General features: G+C 37.9%; 1 protein-coding gene across 1 annotated transcript in view; it reads left to right on the top strand.

Annotated features, from left to right (window-relative positions):
- The first annotated feature begins 6,103 nt into the window (after positions 1 to 6,103).
- LOC140155844 (ankyrin repeat and IBR domain-containing protein 1-like) overlaps positions 6,104 to 17,857 on the top strand; it is a 116,687-nt gene continuing 104,933 nt past the window's right edge. The window contains exon 1 of the mRNA XM_072178833.1: positions 6,104 to 6,169. The gene's annotated coding sequence lies outside the window, so the exon portion shown is untranslated. The remainder of the gene's footprint in view (positions 6,170 to 17,857) is intronic.

Here is a 17,857-nt window from a genome sequence, read left to right as displayed (position 1 = left end):
GCGCTTCATAAATTCAAAAAATCAATCAGCTATATTCTGCTGCTTAGATACAAATATGAGTGGTATCACAAGCGTACCTCAGGTTAATGATCCTTACCACCGAACTTCACACCACCTTCAAACCCCTACAAAGCTGCTGTTCTCATGTTTTCAGAGTAGATGTTGAAATAGGTTTGGTGATAGTACACGGCCCTGCCGTATAAGCCTCTTCCAATATTGAACCAATCTGTGTACCCACTACTTGTTCCGACTGCAGATTTTTGGTCTTCATATAAGCGACTGATCAGGGCTACAAGATGCATGACTTGGGAAACCCATCTTCTTCATAGTTTCCCACATCTGAGGATGGCTAACACAGTCAAAGGCTTTACTATAATCTATGAAACACAAGTCATGTAAAGAGGAAGTCTATGCTCTTTGCATTTCTCAGTCACATTCCTGATGTTGACAATTTGGTCCCCTTCCCCTTTCATTCACGAAATCCTGCCTGCTCATTAGATATTTCTTGCCCCAGTTTGTTTCTTTTTCCAGATACAACATAGACGCCTCATTAGGTCTATCCTTCTTTCCATGTTGCCTTTCGCAACTCAGAAGATATACATTACAAATCCAGGTGACTTAATATCATTTTTCATTTGTTCCATACAGGCTGTATCAAAATGATCGGTACCCATCAGTATTGATGGTTATTGAAAGCCTGTTTCTTCTCAATGCAACGTGGGATCGTTTTGAAATGACCATAATGTAAAGTTATATGCCTGCTCATCACATAAATCAACCAATTTTGTTGATCCTATATTACATTTTGATGTGGCAGTCATGTTCATATCACTGAAAACTGACGCGTACCAATCATGTTGATACAGCCTGTGTAGCAAGCTCAACTTCAGATAGCTTCAGATCATGGTGGATTTTTCACACTGAACATACATCTTATTATCTTGTGCTTCAAACAGCTGAGCTGGGCACATACTATACTGAACCCATCGCCTCTTGATGTCCTCACTTTCGGTAAGATTGTTACCATTCTCATCATTAATATAACATGATTCCTGGGAGTCCACTTCTTAGTATGTTCTTTGGCAATACCAAGAGCTATTTTTGAGTCACCCTTACATCTTTCCATATCCACACACTTCCTTTCGACGTAGTTTCTTTTGTCCTCCTTAACACGTTTGGAGACCTATTTGTCGTGCCCATTCTTCCTTTCCTCTCTGCTTTTGCTCTCTTCCTGTCATGGTTTTAAGATCTGCTGCATGGAGAGATCCACCGCTGAGTATTGAGTGGAGATGTTGTCAACATCATACCTGGTAAGTTGTGCATTGTCTCTCTTGTAGCTTTCAGTCTTAATTTCACTTTGGCTACAAGTAGCTGATGGTCACTATACCACAGTCAGCGCCCGGTCGTTTCCTGACATTTTGGAGTTATGTTCTCCACCTTTTCGTGACCATGATGCAGCCAACTTGGTTTCTTGTTCTCTCTCCTGGGCTCATCCAGGTACATAGCCTCCATGGATGATGTTCAAAAAACGTGTTCCCAATGATTAGGTTATTAGCTTCAATTAAATTCCTCCAGTCTGTCTCCACGTTCATTTCCGATCCCAAGTCCACCTATCCTTCAGTTTTCCAATCTTAGCATTCCAATCCCCCAGTACAATGAGTAAGTCACTTCTATAAGTATATGTTATCCACAACTCTTTGTACCATCTCATAGAAGTCAGTCATCTCACTCTCTGATGCATCTGTTGTTGGAGCATGATAGAAAATAAAAGATGTCCTTGCAGTCTTACAGCCATCACTCTCTCATTTATTGCATTATACCCCAAAACACTTGGCTGTGGTTCTTTCTATTATGAAACCCACACCTCACCGTTTCCGAATCTTATTTCTGACAGAGGTCCACAAGAGGGTCCACACTCTGGGTAGGATTGCCCAGAGTAGGGACCCAGGAAGCTCACATCCTCACTCTGATAAAGGACCAGCCCCGGCCCCTCACCATGCAGTTCATATCACACTGATCAGCTCATATCCACATGCAAAAATACCACAATTATGAAAATTGCCTGAGTGAAACCGGGGAGGCCCTACCCCATATCCCTTAACAGCAACTCTTATGCCATAGATTTACATAACTGTCTGTAGCGAACAATAATGTTAACCAAGTGGTGACTATATACTTGGTGATGCTCAGAAGGGTCCAAACAAGCTACCCAAAGTGTAATATTTTTTTCGTAGTTAAAATTTGAATTGGAGAAACTTAATATAATTATAAGTTTCTAACCCTAATCATAACCCTAATCATAACCCTAAACCTATATCTATCCCTAATATGGTTGTGCGGGACACCACGTAGGCTATACAGTTGTTAAACGGCCTCCCTATTCAAATGTTAACTACCGAAAAATAATTCGCAGCCGGGGGGCAAGTTTCCCCCACAGGAAAAAACCGGCAAAGAGTAAAGTGTCATTAAAATGACTGAAAATGGGACAAAAAATGACAAATGGGATGAACTTGGCTTTGCCCCCCCCCGACAAACAATTGACAAATGGGACATAAATTTGGCTTTGCCCCTCCAAAGTAAAAGGCTGGCTACGCCTCTGAGTAGTTATGTACCCTAGTAAAATTCTTCGAGAGTTCCAAGTCAATCTGCGAAAAAAAAGTGTTTTTCGCCACACCCTAGTGTGTAATAATGACAAAAGTTTACAAAATACCACGACGATTACTTTCATCAAAAACCTTAACTTTATTAAAACATTGAAGAAGTTGTCCCCAGCTTAAAATAGATAGATATAGAGTATAGTACTATTAGTAAAATAATATGCATGTTGAAAAGACAATGAAAACTTTAAAACTAATTAATATAGTGTGTACTTACAGATTCAATGGATCCGTCATCATCATCCGTGCATATCAGATATATGAGTTCACAGAAATGACGTAAAATAATTTCAAATGCATTTCACCAAATTGCATCTTTCTTTGCTACAATATATTGTGAATACAATTACTGTAGTATAAAAATAATAAAACACAATGGGGAAAATAGGAGCTAGCGCAGAGAGGCATATCATACAGGCTGTATCAAAATGATTGGTACCCATCAATTTTGATGTTGATTGAAAAGAATGCCTCTTCCAAATGCAACGTTGCATGAATACTCTCGAAATGTCCTGAATGTATAGTTTATGACTTGTTATACAATTAATCTTCAAATTATTTGGATCTTATGTTGCATTTTGATGTGCCAGACTCATTCATTATTAGTGACAACTGCTGGGTACCAATCATTTTGATATAGTCTGTATATAAAAGGAGTGCTACTAAGTAATAAGAGAAAATAAAAAGTACTTTCATGTTTATTTTTGGCATATCCACATCAATCTTTGTAGTACCACCCGCGGCAATATAATCCATTTTATTAAAAAACAGTCTGATTTTTTAGTTTATTTATTTATTTATTTATTTATTTATTTATTTATTTATTTATTTATTTATTTATTTATTTATTTATTTATTTATTTATTTATTTATTTATTTATTTATTTATTTATTTATTTATTTATTTATTTATTTATTTATTTATTTATTTAAGTCTGTTGATATAACTGTAAGGTATATTTGATATGGCGCGTCAAATTTCAAGAACGCTCAAAATTCCAGAATTGTGACAATCCCTACTTTCAAAAACTTTAACATTGTAACGTTCATCTTTTTAATTTCTTGATTGCCATTGTATTTGTATCTTTGTATTTTATGCGAAAAAAACACACAACACAAACAACATAGAACAATGGTATGCAATGAATGAATTATTTCTAAAGGTATATATATATAGATAATTACAGACAGGACAGGAAACGAAATGTTTAAACATAAAAATCATATAAAGGGTTATCATATATTACGTGATACCCAGCCTCTCGGAGGATTTCGTATAGCATCCTCTTTTTATGACATTTTTGCGATGCCGACTTTAGCCTGATTGGATCAGATCTGGCCACATTTTGATAAAAAGGTGGGATATAAACATCTCCTTCTCTTCATTACAACTTTATATCTTCATCGTTTTGACGTTTATTCATTTTAAACAACATTTCAATTGTTCCGAGAATTCTGTGTATTATTCTGTACTGATATAATATTGGATGGCTGAGCATGATACCATAACATATCGGATGAGTCATAAAATATCGGACGAGCCAACGGCGAGTTCGATATTTGTATGACGAATCCGATATGTTATGGTATCATGTGAAATAAGCCATCCAATATTATCATTATTATGTTTTCTTAACTCCTAATAACCCTGAAAACATAATAATGAAATATATTGGTTGTGTAGTAATTAATACAGTTACTTCCATTTTTGCTCCCCAAAGGCAACATAGCATTTTTAAATGTCTTTCAACATTATACATTTTAATACCACCATTTTCAATAGATTGTGTCATAACGGTTCTCATTAATTTTGTCTGGTTTGCCTTACCAAATAAATTTGTAAATTTCATCATTTACTATTTTTAAATAATCAGAATTTGGATTTGGCAACATTTGACCAATAGGCCTATATCAGTGGCGTACCGTGGCCGCCCCAACCCCGGGGGGCTGAAGAAGAAACAATTTTGCCGCCCCTTCCTTAACATCCCGAAAAGGTTGACCCAATTTTTTTCACGGTCGTTTGAAAAGTGAAGAGCAAAAAAAAAAAAAAAAGGATTTTAGGCGCTAGCGCCCTAAAAGAAACCTTTTTTCTAAATTTTTCATGCTTTTTCAATTTTTTGCGCCCTTTTTTCTTTCTTACTTCGTTTTGCCGCCCCCTTCGTTTTTGCCGCCCCTGTTTTTGCCGCCCTTCTTCTTCCGCCGCCCTTCGTTTTTGCCGCCCCATACTTTGCCCCCGGGGGGGCTGGCGCCCCCAAAGCCCCCCCAAAAAAAATACGCGCATGTATATTTTAGCTTTGCAAGAACAAGTGATTTCACTGCGACTGCCGGACTAAGCACAGTTACGTGTTGGCCACATCGAAATTTGATTTCTCATCAATGTCACGTCAAATCGTCAAAACGTTGTTAAAATTAAGGTGGCACGTTTTTTTGGCACGTCGAAGGGGACGAACCAAGTCATGGTCAGAATTCATTCCGCCATTACTGGGGGACATCCGCATCAAACTGGTGTTCAAACTGCCCAATAAATTGGGTGGAAAAGCCCTGTTTCAAAATCAATAATCATTGTATTGCATTAACCATGCGCGTATTTGGGGGGCTTTGGGGGGCGCCAGCCCCGGGGTCAAAGCAGGGGCGGCAAAATCGAAGGGCGGCAAAAGAGGGCGATGGAAGAAGAAGGGCGGCAAAAAGAATTAGTAAAGAAAAAGGGCGGAAAATGTGAAAAATTGTACTTTACATAAAAATGTGTTGCTTTTGGAGCGGTAGCGCCCATAAACCCTTTTTTTTTTTTTTTTTTTTTTGCTCTTCAGTTTTCAAACGACCGTAAAAAATTGGGGCAACCTTTTCGGGCTGGTGAGGAAGGGGCGGCAAAATTGGCTTTTCTTCAGCCCCCCGGGGAAGGGGCGGCCACGGTACGCCACTGTAAACTGTCAGCATCCTTTTGTTACACGGGTGATGGAACACAGTTTAAAATTCCCGCAAAGCCTGCATCATTTCACATGCCCCCATCAAGGTGTAGGAAATGCGTGGAATTGGATTTGGCTATAAAATCTAAGATGATCGAAGATAAAAAAAAAACATTGCATTTTGATTTTAGCAAGAGTATGCCCTATCAATGGCGGCACCAGGATTTATTTTCGGGGAGGCATTGGGGAGTGAATTTCAGAGGGGGGGCAAAATCGATTAATTTTGCCCAAAATTGCCGCACTAAAAAAGTGAAAATTTTGGGAGTTTTGACTCAAAAGTGGGGGAGTAAACGGGGGGGACAAAAATATTTTGGGGCCGTAGCGCCGCCACTGGGCCCTATTAAATCACAGAAAATCTAAACTTGTCAAGGGTTAAATAAAGTAAAAGAATTACGACTTTCGCCCTCTGCTCTATATTTTACATGAAAAGTACCCCCTCTCGTGGTGTCTGCACAACAACAAAAACATCAATATCAATATGGAGGAATTATTAAGACGAAATGAGCGGAACTAACTTCACCTTTTCTGGCTGTAAATATCATATTTCTGGTAAGTTTAAAATATAATTTGTTCAGTGTAAAGCCTGAAGTACAAAACTATGTCACTCATCAATTAAGAGAAACAATCAGTGACTATTTTGTAAGTTATCGTGGTTTTTAATTGTATGTTTACGTGCTACATGCATTTACATGTAACGGGACTCATTGCATTGTGTATTATTGCATTGCTAACAGCTGGGCCAAAAAGTCGTCCATGTGTGACATGAGAGTCGGTCACAAACAAAGGGAGACAAAGGCTCTAAACGTGGGTTACTTCCACATGTGAGCAAGGCTAATCTTTGGAGCTATTGGATAATTTAGAATTAAAATTCAGGACATTTTAAATTAGAATTATTATTATGATTTTTGGAATTGACAATCCCCAAAAATTAAAAGGGCATTTAAAATTCTCATGATTTTACATTAATACGTACATGTGTAGTAGTCATGGACATACATGTACATTTTACATGCATAGCCAATAGCCATAGGCCGATCTAGGGCCATCGTTCATATCATCATGATGTACACCCGTCGAATGTGTGTCATTTGCCCTCAGGACTGTATGGAACCCATGGATTTTATTCATGTAAATCATGATGTACATTGTATTGATTTTAAATGATTTAATGTATTATTTTATTATTAATTTATTATGTTTTACGAAATATATTAAATACAAGTTTGTTTTTCTAATATGTTTATCTAGAATAAAAACCAACTTACTGAGACTTTATTACTCTACTTTTATTTCTGGTTTTTTTATAATGAAAATGAATTATTTTTGTTTTTACCCCACATTTCCACACTGAATATTATTAAAACTGACCTACACCTCATGTGAAAACTTCATGTGAAAATGCCAACACCTAAGTCCAGCAACACCTCACTGACCTTTATTAAAGCATATTAAGGCGCCTCATTTGTTCGGTCCATGTGTGAAATTTGGGGGCGAAATAGCCAGGAAAAAAAAGAAAACCGTAAGTGAAATCCCTGTCCCTGAAAAACACCTTACTCAAGTCAGTAATTTAGTCTTTAGACATTGTTTTTATTGTATCTCTAAATGTAATGATAAGAAGTATAGAGGTTGTGCATATGACGTATCATACCGTAAATATGGCGGACTACTCAAATGCATGATTGCAATCTACCGCGACAGTTTGTTTCACACACATAACAAATGCTTTACAATCGAGTGGATTGACAACATTTGATTGAATGGACTGCACTGCGCCACTACATGTATGTCCCCGCCCCCTGCCAGCCGGGCTTTGTATGACAATCCCCCTATACTCACAGCGCTATATTGTTAAAACCACTGTACATCCGCGGCCATTGACCACCAGGCATTAACGCATGATGTGACTTCAAATCATGTACCGTACCGGTGTATCTGACACCAGCTACCTGTAGACCTGCGACAAATAATACGTAGGCCTATCTGCAAATTGGTTGTGTTTACAGACAATTTTCTCCAGACCAGTGATTATATTGGGACCACAAAAGAATGGGAATGTCCCATATCGATCTGTTTCAATTTGGAGTTGTTGCATTACACAGCCGTGACGTTAGTCACGGCTGTGTCTTTTTTCTTACAGGTTCTTTCTTCTTTCTTCTTTCTTCTGCCGACCACTACATTTGCTCTAGCACTTACATGCTTGTACCGATTTTGACCTAACTTGGTCACAACCAGTGTTCGAAATAAGCACTTATCCTCTTGTCCTCTTGTGCAGTGTTCGAAATAAGCACTTATCCTCTTGTCCTCTTGTCCAAAAATCACTGGGGACAACCATGTTGAGCTATGTACTTATCCCCTGGACAACCAATATATTTTAACTCCATAAGTATGACACATTATGGGGACAACCAAAATGTATTGAGGACAAGAAGAATTCATGCTTTAGTTATCCTCGGGATAACCTCCATATTTTCCTTATTTCGGACACTGGTCACAACCATCATTGACCATGCCCCTACATGTCATATGAAATTCGTGGGGTCAAAGGTCAAGCAGGGGTCATAGGGGTCAAAAACGTGATTTCAACTCAAAATGCTTCTTCTCTCACAGATTACGAGGAGAGTGACACCACTTGCACACATGCATTGTTATTATCCAGTGTCTATGGGGTCCTCACATATTTGGGGTCAAAGGTCATTAAGGCGTCACTTCCGTATAAAACGAAAAACCTTCAAAATTTTTTATTTGCTAAGAAAAACATAGGACAGTAACGGTATGTTCACAAATAAATTATAGTTACTCTGTGCATATGTGGTATTTTTTTTTATTTAGGGTCAAATGTCATTAAGGGCTACTTCCGGTATAAAACGAAATTCCTTTAAAATGCTTCTTCTCCCACAAATTACGTATGACAGTGACGCCACTTGCACACATGCATTGTTATTACCCAGTGTCTATGGGGTCCTCACAAATTTGGAATCAAAGGTCATTAAGGGGTCACTTCCGGTATAAAACGAAAAACCTTCAAAATTTTTTATTTGCTAAGAAAAACATTGGAGGGTGATGGTATATTCACACGTGAATTGTGTTTACCTATTGTACATGTGGTATTTTTTCATTTGGGGTCAAAGGTCATTAAGGGGTCACTTCCGGTCTGAGACGAAAAACCTTCAAAATGCCCCTTTCTGCCACAAATAACATAGCAAAGTGGTGCCACTTGGACCCATACATTGACATTAGCCAATGTCTATGGGCGTTTATATATTTTGAGGTCAAAGGTCATTAAGGCGTCAAAACACGGCTGTGTTCGTGGTCTTAGACCACAGCTAAGTCTAGTTTATATTGTATGCAGAATCTCCGAAACTGGATGGAGATCCATTATACACTGAAGTAATAATACTTATCACACACAACTTGGTGGTGATCAATGTTACATACTGAGGTCAAAGGTCATTTGAGGTCAACTTGTAAAATTGGCTGAAAATTAAAAAAAATGTTTCACAAAAATGAAATAAACTTTTTTCACATGAATATTTATTACGGGGCCTACATCACATGTGATGCGATCACGCAAAATGAGTCTGATGTAGTGCTGGTATCGGCATGCATTTTCATTGTCGACAATCGACAAAATTTAAAAGCCGACGTCGACAACAGTCGACAATCAGGCCATATTAATAACCCCCAAAATCGTCCCACAAACCTGGCAAATTTTGTGACGATCCGGGTGCAAAATTCTGCAACCTACACGACGGCACAACACACTGCGGGAATACCATGAAAGCGATACGAACTGGCAATGAATGATTGGCCCATTTTTAGAAATCCAGGCAAGAGTTGTGAAAGTTATTACATTTAAGAGATAAATATGCTAGATTTTGAGCTGAAATGTAAAAAAGACCACTGTGTGATACCAAACATGATCCGCAAATCTGATGATTTCCCGTCCCTTCGTTTGCTTTTTTTCAGTCGCTAAATGTAAACATCAGAAAGAAGTGCCGAATCACAAATTAGTAAATTACCCCCAAATATGGAGAGCGTGTTCATTATTCCGAGCACGTGACTGTTTTGTGAGTTGGAAAATACTAAATTGTATTCATCTGTTATGTCACGGTGTTAACAGGCTAGCAGCCAATCACTACACTGTAGCGCTGTAGTGTAGTAATACAGAGATGAAAAAACATTGTGTGAAAGGTCAAATTGCAAATAAACAGCGTCTGTGATTGGCTCATATTTTCCCATTTCGCATAAATACCCAATCAGTGTGCTTGTTTCAATAAATATAAATTGACGTCATCAGGAACTTTCCCTGTTTGCCAATGTCGTGTGACAGCGAAATGGCGACTGCCGAGTGAAAGAATTGGATGCTACTAGCGTGTGTGATAGATCGAAAAAGTCACGATAAAAACGTTTAAGAAACACGGCGAGAACGTCAGGGAAATCGACAAAGATGTAAAGAATAAGAGATCCCGAAAATACCTTGGTAAATATTTGTTAGGATGTTAAACTTTTCAAGCTTTCTTAGCCAAAGTTTTTTGTTTAATTTTTGTCGATACATGCAAAGCTCTTGTCGACAGTCGGCAAAAGTGCTTTTGTCGACAAAGCCTTGTCGATACCAGCACTAGTCTGATGTCGTTCAAAATCAAAATTCAGTTTTCAATTTCAATACATGATCCATTCCCAGAGCTTTAAGGTGGTACTACACCCCCTGATAAATGTGTGACTATTTTTGCATTTTTCTCAAAAACTAATAAAACACTGGTAACAAAAGTTATAGGGCAAGGAATCCAGTTACTACACTGGAATTTCAGTGACTCAGGACAAGTGGTTATTGATTTATTGATCAAATATTAGTTTTCCCTCATTTTTGACCGTAACTCCACAACTGTTGTCTGTGCTGAAAAAATTTTTTCAGTGCAGTAGTTGTAGTCCTTGCCCCTATAATATGTATACGTATCTTACTTGTCACCAATGCGCTATAATTTTTGAGAAAAATGCAAAAATAGGCACAAAATTGGCCAGGGGTGTAGTACCACCTTAATTTGCTGAAAACCCCCATCATAATTAGACTTATGGTTCCAGAGATATGGCCATTTTGGTGTTGCTCAGAACAATAAAATACAAAGGATGTTGAACGCTATTACTCGCTATATCACAAAATCAATATTCTCGACATTTCAACTCATTTTGCTTGATCACATCACATACATGTGATTTTTAACTACCCATATCTTCGGACGACATATTTGGGACCATGGTCCCAATATTTTTAGTGTAGGTCAGCTAAAACTACCCTAGTACCCTTAGCACGATACTGTTATATTCCAAAATTGTCAATTTTGAACCCCAAAACATAACTATTACATATTTTCGTTCACATGCATACTTATAACTTTATATGGGCTGAGTGCCCCCCCCCCCCCAGGTTTCAGCCTGAAAATTGAGTCAAAACAAGAATTAAATCACAAACAGTATGGGTACCAAATTTCTTTATCTTGAATTGCAGCATTATTTTGCATGGAAAATGTCTAAATTTCATAAAACAGTAAATAATATGCATGGACTAAAATAAGGGCCTCGGGCACTAAATTTTCCATATACTGTAGTATGATTCATATCCTGTACAGTGTTATACTGAACAAAAAATAAATGAGTGACTGACATTATGACATATGCCCAGACATACACCAACTCAATTTGTGCAAGTCATGTGTCTTTTATTATAAAGAGCAAACAAAACAAAAATGTTTATTTATTTGGGTAACATTTCTGTAAAATATTCGAAAGGGAAGAAAATTGATATGGATGTGGTGGCTTCAGTATTTTGGGTTTGACAAAACAAAAAGAAATGAAATGGATGTGGCCGATTTTTCTATGGTGGGTTTCACTGTATAAAATATATGTTACATGTACATCATGATCATGTAAATGCATGTAATATGTTTGGAATACAATCAAAATATCATGAAGTGGCAATGAAAATACTACATGATCTACACCAAAATGCACACAGATGGGAGAAATCATATTGCCAACTTATGGCACTGAGAAAATTTCAAATACATGTATACATGTAGTAAACATGGACATGGAATAGGACTGATGGGATTATGTCGGTCTTTTAAATGGACAATCTATAGTAGAATGTCAACAGTATAGTCCTGTTCACATGTTGAGTTACACCCGGCTTAAACTTACGCTTACATTGATAACAATTCCACAAATGAAGAGCTTTGTTTCAAAACCTCCAATACATGATATGCATCCACTTTTGACTTTTTGAGAAAAACAGCTTTTTTTAATTGTGCAAGTATTACTTGTTCGATTTGATTCAATTTGGGTTCGAATACTTCGGATAAAGTGTTGATGAATAGAAACTAAAAGAATAGTTTTGGTACAATTTTCAAGCCTTCCTATTTATTTTATTATTTCTTTAATATCATGCTTTTGTGGATGTACATGTAAGGGCTTTTGCAACAAAATTAATTTACCCCTTTTCTAGAAACCACCTTTGCAATCAAATTTGAGCCCACTTGTTTGCACTACTTTATGTAACTTGACTAATGCTTTCAAAATCAAAAAGAAAAATTGAATTATCTCATTTACTTTTTTAATTATGAATTTTTAATTAAATCCTGGAAAATTGTGTTTTTGAGCATTTCCTAATATAAGCTACAGCTTTCGTTAATTACAATGATTTTTTTTTTCATATTGACCCCAAACTAGTTCCTTTTGGTTTTAATAGTTAAAGAACATTCAAGGCTACTATTATACACCAAGAAATTATTTTCCTAAAATTTTATATTCATTTTAAGTTCAGATTTCGAAATTCCTAAGATTTCCCAAACGGAAATATACGATATCTCCTGAAGGAAAAGTGGTATGAAGGTCAAACAACCACCAAAATGTGTATTTTTAAAAACACTATAATGTCATTTCAATCACTCAATTTCAGTCAAAAGTGGATGTAAGGGCTTTTGCAACAGAGCTCTTCAAATATTTTCGCTAAGTACTCCTATTGCGTGTCCACACCTAGCCTGCTCCTAGCACTACGCCGACCAGTTACCAGTACCACCAAGCATTCACTTCTGGTCGGCGTAAACATCGGCTACCACTTCTGTGTTTCTGTGACCCTTTTTCAACCACACAATATGTAATATCTTAGTTCCGACCAACAAAAGGTCAAACTTACACCGGGTGCCAGGAGTACATGTAGCAGCGTTCACATTGCAACTTACGCCTGGCGGAGGTTACACCCAGCTCGTCAGCCGTAAATCATCGGACGTACGTAACCGCCAGCCGTAAATCATCGGACGTACAGCTGGCAGAACATACGCTGACCATCGTGTGCCACTACTCCTGACAGCGCCTACCACTACTCCTAGCAATTTGTGCTGACCAAGTTCCACTGAGCATACGTCCGACAATGTGAACACAACTTATTACTCCTGAAGTGACTAGAACATGTTGTCCTTGAATAAACATGTTGATTTTGTGAGGAAGGTTGTTTCATTTATTTCAATTTTTCTATGTTTTAAAAGTAGCAGATAACACTAACCATGAACTCTTTCAGCTTTTATTTCAAAACTAGTCAGCTTTCAAAGACTCAAGTACATATAAAATGTGTGGATCAAAATGAAAAAAAACCAAACAAAAAAAACCCAAATATTTTGAAAACAAAACAAAATAGCTTGTTCGTGTACACCATATAGAAAAAACTAACATAAAATCAGTGATTTTATTAAATTGGAATTGTTTTTCTCTGGTTGGTTGCTTGCTCAAAAATGTTTGTGAAACAAAAAGTTTTTGTATTCAAATTTGAGCTTAAAATCTGATTTCTTCATATGACTCATTTTAGGTGAACTCTGAATTTAGAAATAGGACACAACATGTACAGTTGCGCTGCTAGTGCTAGCTACTTATTTATTTTGATCTATTGATAACAGGTCACTGGTACAGGCAGGTTTCCATTTACTTTGCATAGCAATTTTAGCGAAAACATTATTTACATGTAGGTGATGTTCTCATATTAGTTTACATTGTAAACAATTGCCATGAGCTGAAATTTGTGTAGCAGGTTGTCCAAACTGGGGAGCATTTTGCTGAAATTCACCAGATAAATCGAGATTTTCAGTTTAAATTCACCAGAAAAATAGTTGTTGCCCCAACATCGCGCCTCTGGTCATGCATAGAATAGTTTGAATGGGAAAAGACCTCTTTAAAAATAGACATTGTATGAGTACATGTAGCATTGATTTGATCAAATTGATTATGATCACAAAATTGCTATGTCACCATCCATAGACCCTGGTGTCACCCTGGTGTGTCACCAATCATGTACAATATGTAGTCATGTGATTGTTTGATCAAGAGGTGGAGAGCTGTTTGTGATATGAAGAAATTTGGTGATTTTCTTCCATGAGAATTCTGATAAATTGGCTAACTGTCTCGATGTGTGTGGTTGATGTTGACCTTACTTCCTCCAACTCTAACACTGTTACAACAAAACCCGGGGTGTGTCACCCCATTGTGGCCTGTACACCATCCGCGATAATCAACTTTTGAAAAGCACCCTAAACAAGGATTTAACCCTTGGCTAAAACGATACCCTAAACAGGTGTTTTCACACCCTAAACAGGGATTTTATTCCTTGCATCAAATTTCATACCCTAAATTTCATTTTTGCGTATTTGCAATTGCAATTTTGTTACCCTTTTTTCCAATATTTCATGTTTTTGACACCCTAAACGTGTTACACGCCAGATCGTGCCTACCCACCTAAAAACTACCCTTTTTACGCTGCTTTCATTATCGCGATGGTGTACAGGCCACAATGGGAGTGACCCCCCTGGGCAACAAAATACCACAGCACATTGCAACTGCACAAGCATCCCATTTGATGCATTTGGAAACCATCTGGGCACGCATACACATAAAAACACTGGCAAAGTCAGTGCAACGCCCATTCCTTGCTAACCCGGTTTTGTCGGCAGTACCCAAGGGGCCTGTGGTTCAAACCAGACAGAAGCAAACAACTTTTCTCTTCATCTTCTTTCTTTACCTAGCTGGGGGGTTTACACCCCCAGCTAGGTACTGTAATGCTATCCATTCTTTCTTCTGGCAACAAATTGCACATTTTTTTTTTTTTTTTTGACATGCTTTGACCGATTTTGACCTAACTTGATGACAACCATCATTGACCACAACCATACACGTTACCTGACTTTTATTAGGTTAAAGGTTACAGAGGGGTCAAATAGGCTAAAAATGTGATTTCAGCTAAAAATTCTTCTTCTCCTACATGTAACATTCTACAATGATGTCACTTGACCATAAGCATCGGCTATACCCAGTGCCCATAGTGTGTAAACAGAATTGGGTTCAAAGGTCATTAAGGGGGCATTACAGGTATATAACCAAATACCTTCAAAATGCTTCTTCTACCACAAATTACATAGCACAATGACATCACTTGCACATACATGCATCGACTATACCCAATGCCTATAACTTGTACACAGAATTGGGGTCAAATGTCATTAAAGGGGTAAAATATTACAGTTGCATTATCTGGACATATGTAAGGGATATGTGGCTCAAACTCATTGACAACATCTCATGACCAGGGGGAAATTTTACAGGGTCGGGTCATAGGTCACGAGAGGTCAAATCTTAAAATGCATTTTCTGGAAATGTGTAAGGGTATGGGGCTCAAACTTGGTGACAACAAACTTCATGACCTGGGGATAATTTTGATACATTTGCAGGGGTCAGGTCAAAGGTCATCTTAGGTCAAATCTTAGAATTTCATTATCTGGACATCAAAGTTCAAAGCTCAAACTTGGTGACAACAAACCTTGTGACCAGGGGAACAATTTGAACGGGTCAGGTCAAAGGTCATCTGGGGCTAAATCTTAGAGTTGCGTTATCTGGACATCTGTAAGAGGTATAGGGCTCACTGTCGGTGACAACAAACCTCATGACCAGGGGAACATTATTGAACATCTTGCAGGGGTCATGTCAAAGGTCATCTGGGGTCAAATCTTAGAATTGTGTGACAACAAACTTGATGACCAGGGGAAATTTTTTGGAACATTTTTCAGGGTCAGGTCAAAGGTCATCTGGGGTCAAATCTTAGAATTGCATTTTCTGGACATCTGTAAGGAATACGGGACTCAAACTCGGTGACAACAAACCTCATGACCAGGGAAATATTTTTGGAACATTTTGCAGGGGTCAGATACCTCCACAATACCAACAAGCCCCAGCTAGGTTTGTGGTCTATGACCACCATTTGCCACTAGTTTTTACTTCCTTCTTTCCTTACCCTACACCAAAAAGCAGAAATGGTGTTAGGATAAGCCTCCCCACAAAGAAAAGTTAATTGTTGGACCCTGATGGCTGTCCACCAAAGTGAACCAAAATGACATCTTGATACTAATGATAGATTACACCAAGCTACTGTCCGGTGGTCGGAATTGACGATACGCGATAGTAATTTGCATAATTATATTGCTCTTTGTGTGTCTACAGTCTCTGTGATTGTGCATGTGTAATAGTGTGATCATATGTTTTGAAATTGAATAAAGGAAATGGTCATTGAATATAACTAAACTAAAGCATTTGAGTTCCAAAACTTAGTTCGAACGCTGTTATTTTAGTAATTATCAATTATGCAATGGTTAAATTAATTTGTAGACAGATTTGGGAACATATATTTATAAACTGTGCACATTAAAGGAGGATTTCGTGATCCTAGCATCCTCTTTTATGACATTTTTCAGTAGATATCCACGAAAAAGCTTATTTCCAAAATTTCAGTTGATTCCGATTTTATGCTTTGTGAGTTATGCATGATTATGTGTATTACACTGCTCCATAGACAATGTGTTGTAATTTCGCTTCTGGTGCACCAGAACGAAATTCAAATTTGGCGATATTTTTGCTCATAGAATTAATCTGCAAGAAATATTTCGTACATAAAACTCATTTAGTCCGAGGTATCCAGTGGTGTAAAAATCTCAACTTTTTTGGGAAAAGTGGGGGATGAGGCTGTGGATCACGAAATGCCCTTTAAAAGTATTACACTGAAATCAGAGGTACCTTTTTTGTATTATTGACATTATTTTTATTGGGAAATAATAAGGGAACAAACCAGAAGATCGATGACGTCCTATAAACGTAACTAGTTTCGTTTCTCAGCCGACCCCCTCCCTCCCGGCCAGAAACGTAATAATGAAATGTTGAAAATTTTGACATAATAATTATAATGACACAATCTTCAGACCGATGTTTTTGTACCCCCTCCCCCCTAAACGAAACTAGTTTTGTTTATAGGACGTCGTCGATCTTTTGGTTTGTTCCCTAATTCATTCATGTATTAACTTTTTCATGCTTGCCAGGGCTCTTTTCTTGCACAGATCCCTTTCCAGGATCTGTGTTAATACGTAATACTAGTATGTGCAATTGTTGTGGTTACCTAATAAATTATTTTGCTTTTTGTAAAAAATGTATTTTAAAATGTGCAATATCTTTTTTATCCCCCTGGCTTTAGCCATGAGGGGGATATTGCGATAGTGTATATGTAGGTGTGTATGTGTGTTCCATTTTGGTTAGGTTTTGCCTTCCGCCTATTTTCTCGGAGACTAGGGGTCCCACGTTTCGCAAACTTGGTGGGTGGGTGCATCTTGACCCGAGACAGAACCGGTTTGTATTGGCTAGTGGGTCAAGGTCACTGAGGTCATCCAGGGGTCATCTGAGGTCAAATTAGTAAAAACTGTCGTATGGGCACGATACTTGGTGGGTACAGTCAACATTTAAAGTCAAATTTTTGGAAGGTCATTTCAAGGTCACCAGGGGTCATCTGAGGTCAAATTAGTAAAAACTGTTGTATGGGCATGAAACTTGGTTGGTACAGTCAACATTTAAAGTCAAATTTTTTGAAGGTCATTTCAAGGTCACCAGGGGTCATCTGAGGTCAAATTAGTAAAAACTGTCGGATGGGCATGAAACTTGGTGGGTACAGTCGACATTTAAAGCCAATTTTTTTAAGGTCATTTCGAGGTCACCAGGGGTCATCTGAGGTCAAATTAGTAAAAACTGTCGGATGGGCATGAAACTTGGTGGGTAGAGTCAACATTTAAAGCCAAATTTTTGAAAGGTCATTTCGAGGTCACCAGGGGTCATCTGAGGACAAGTTTACTGACTGCCCAGCTAGGGGGATCGCGTGGTTCGAGAACC

This window comes from Amphiura filiformis, chromosome 6, assembly GCF_039555335.1.
Source record: "Amphiura filiformis chromosome 6, Afil_fr2py, whole genome shotgun sequence".
In the NCBI taxonomy this organism is placed as follows: domain Eukaryota; kingdom Metazoa; phylum Echinodermata; class Ophiuroidea; order Amphilepidida; family Amphiuridae; genus Amphiura; species Amphiura filiformis.
This window is presented reverse-complemented; position numbering and strand designations above follow the sequence as displayed.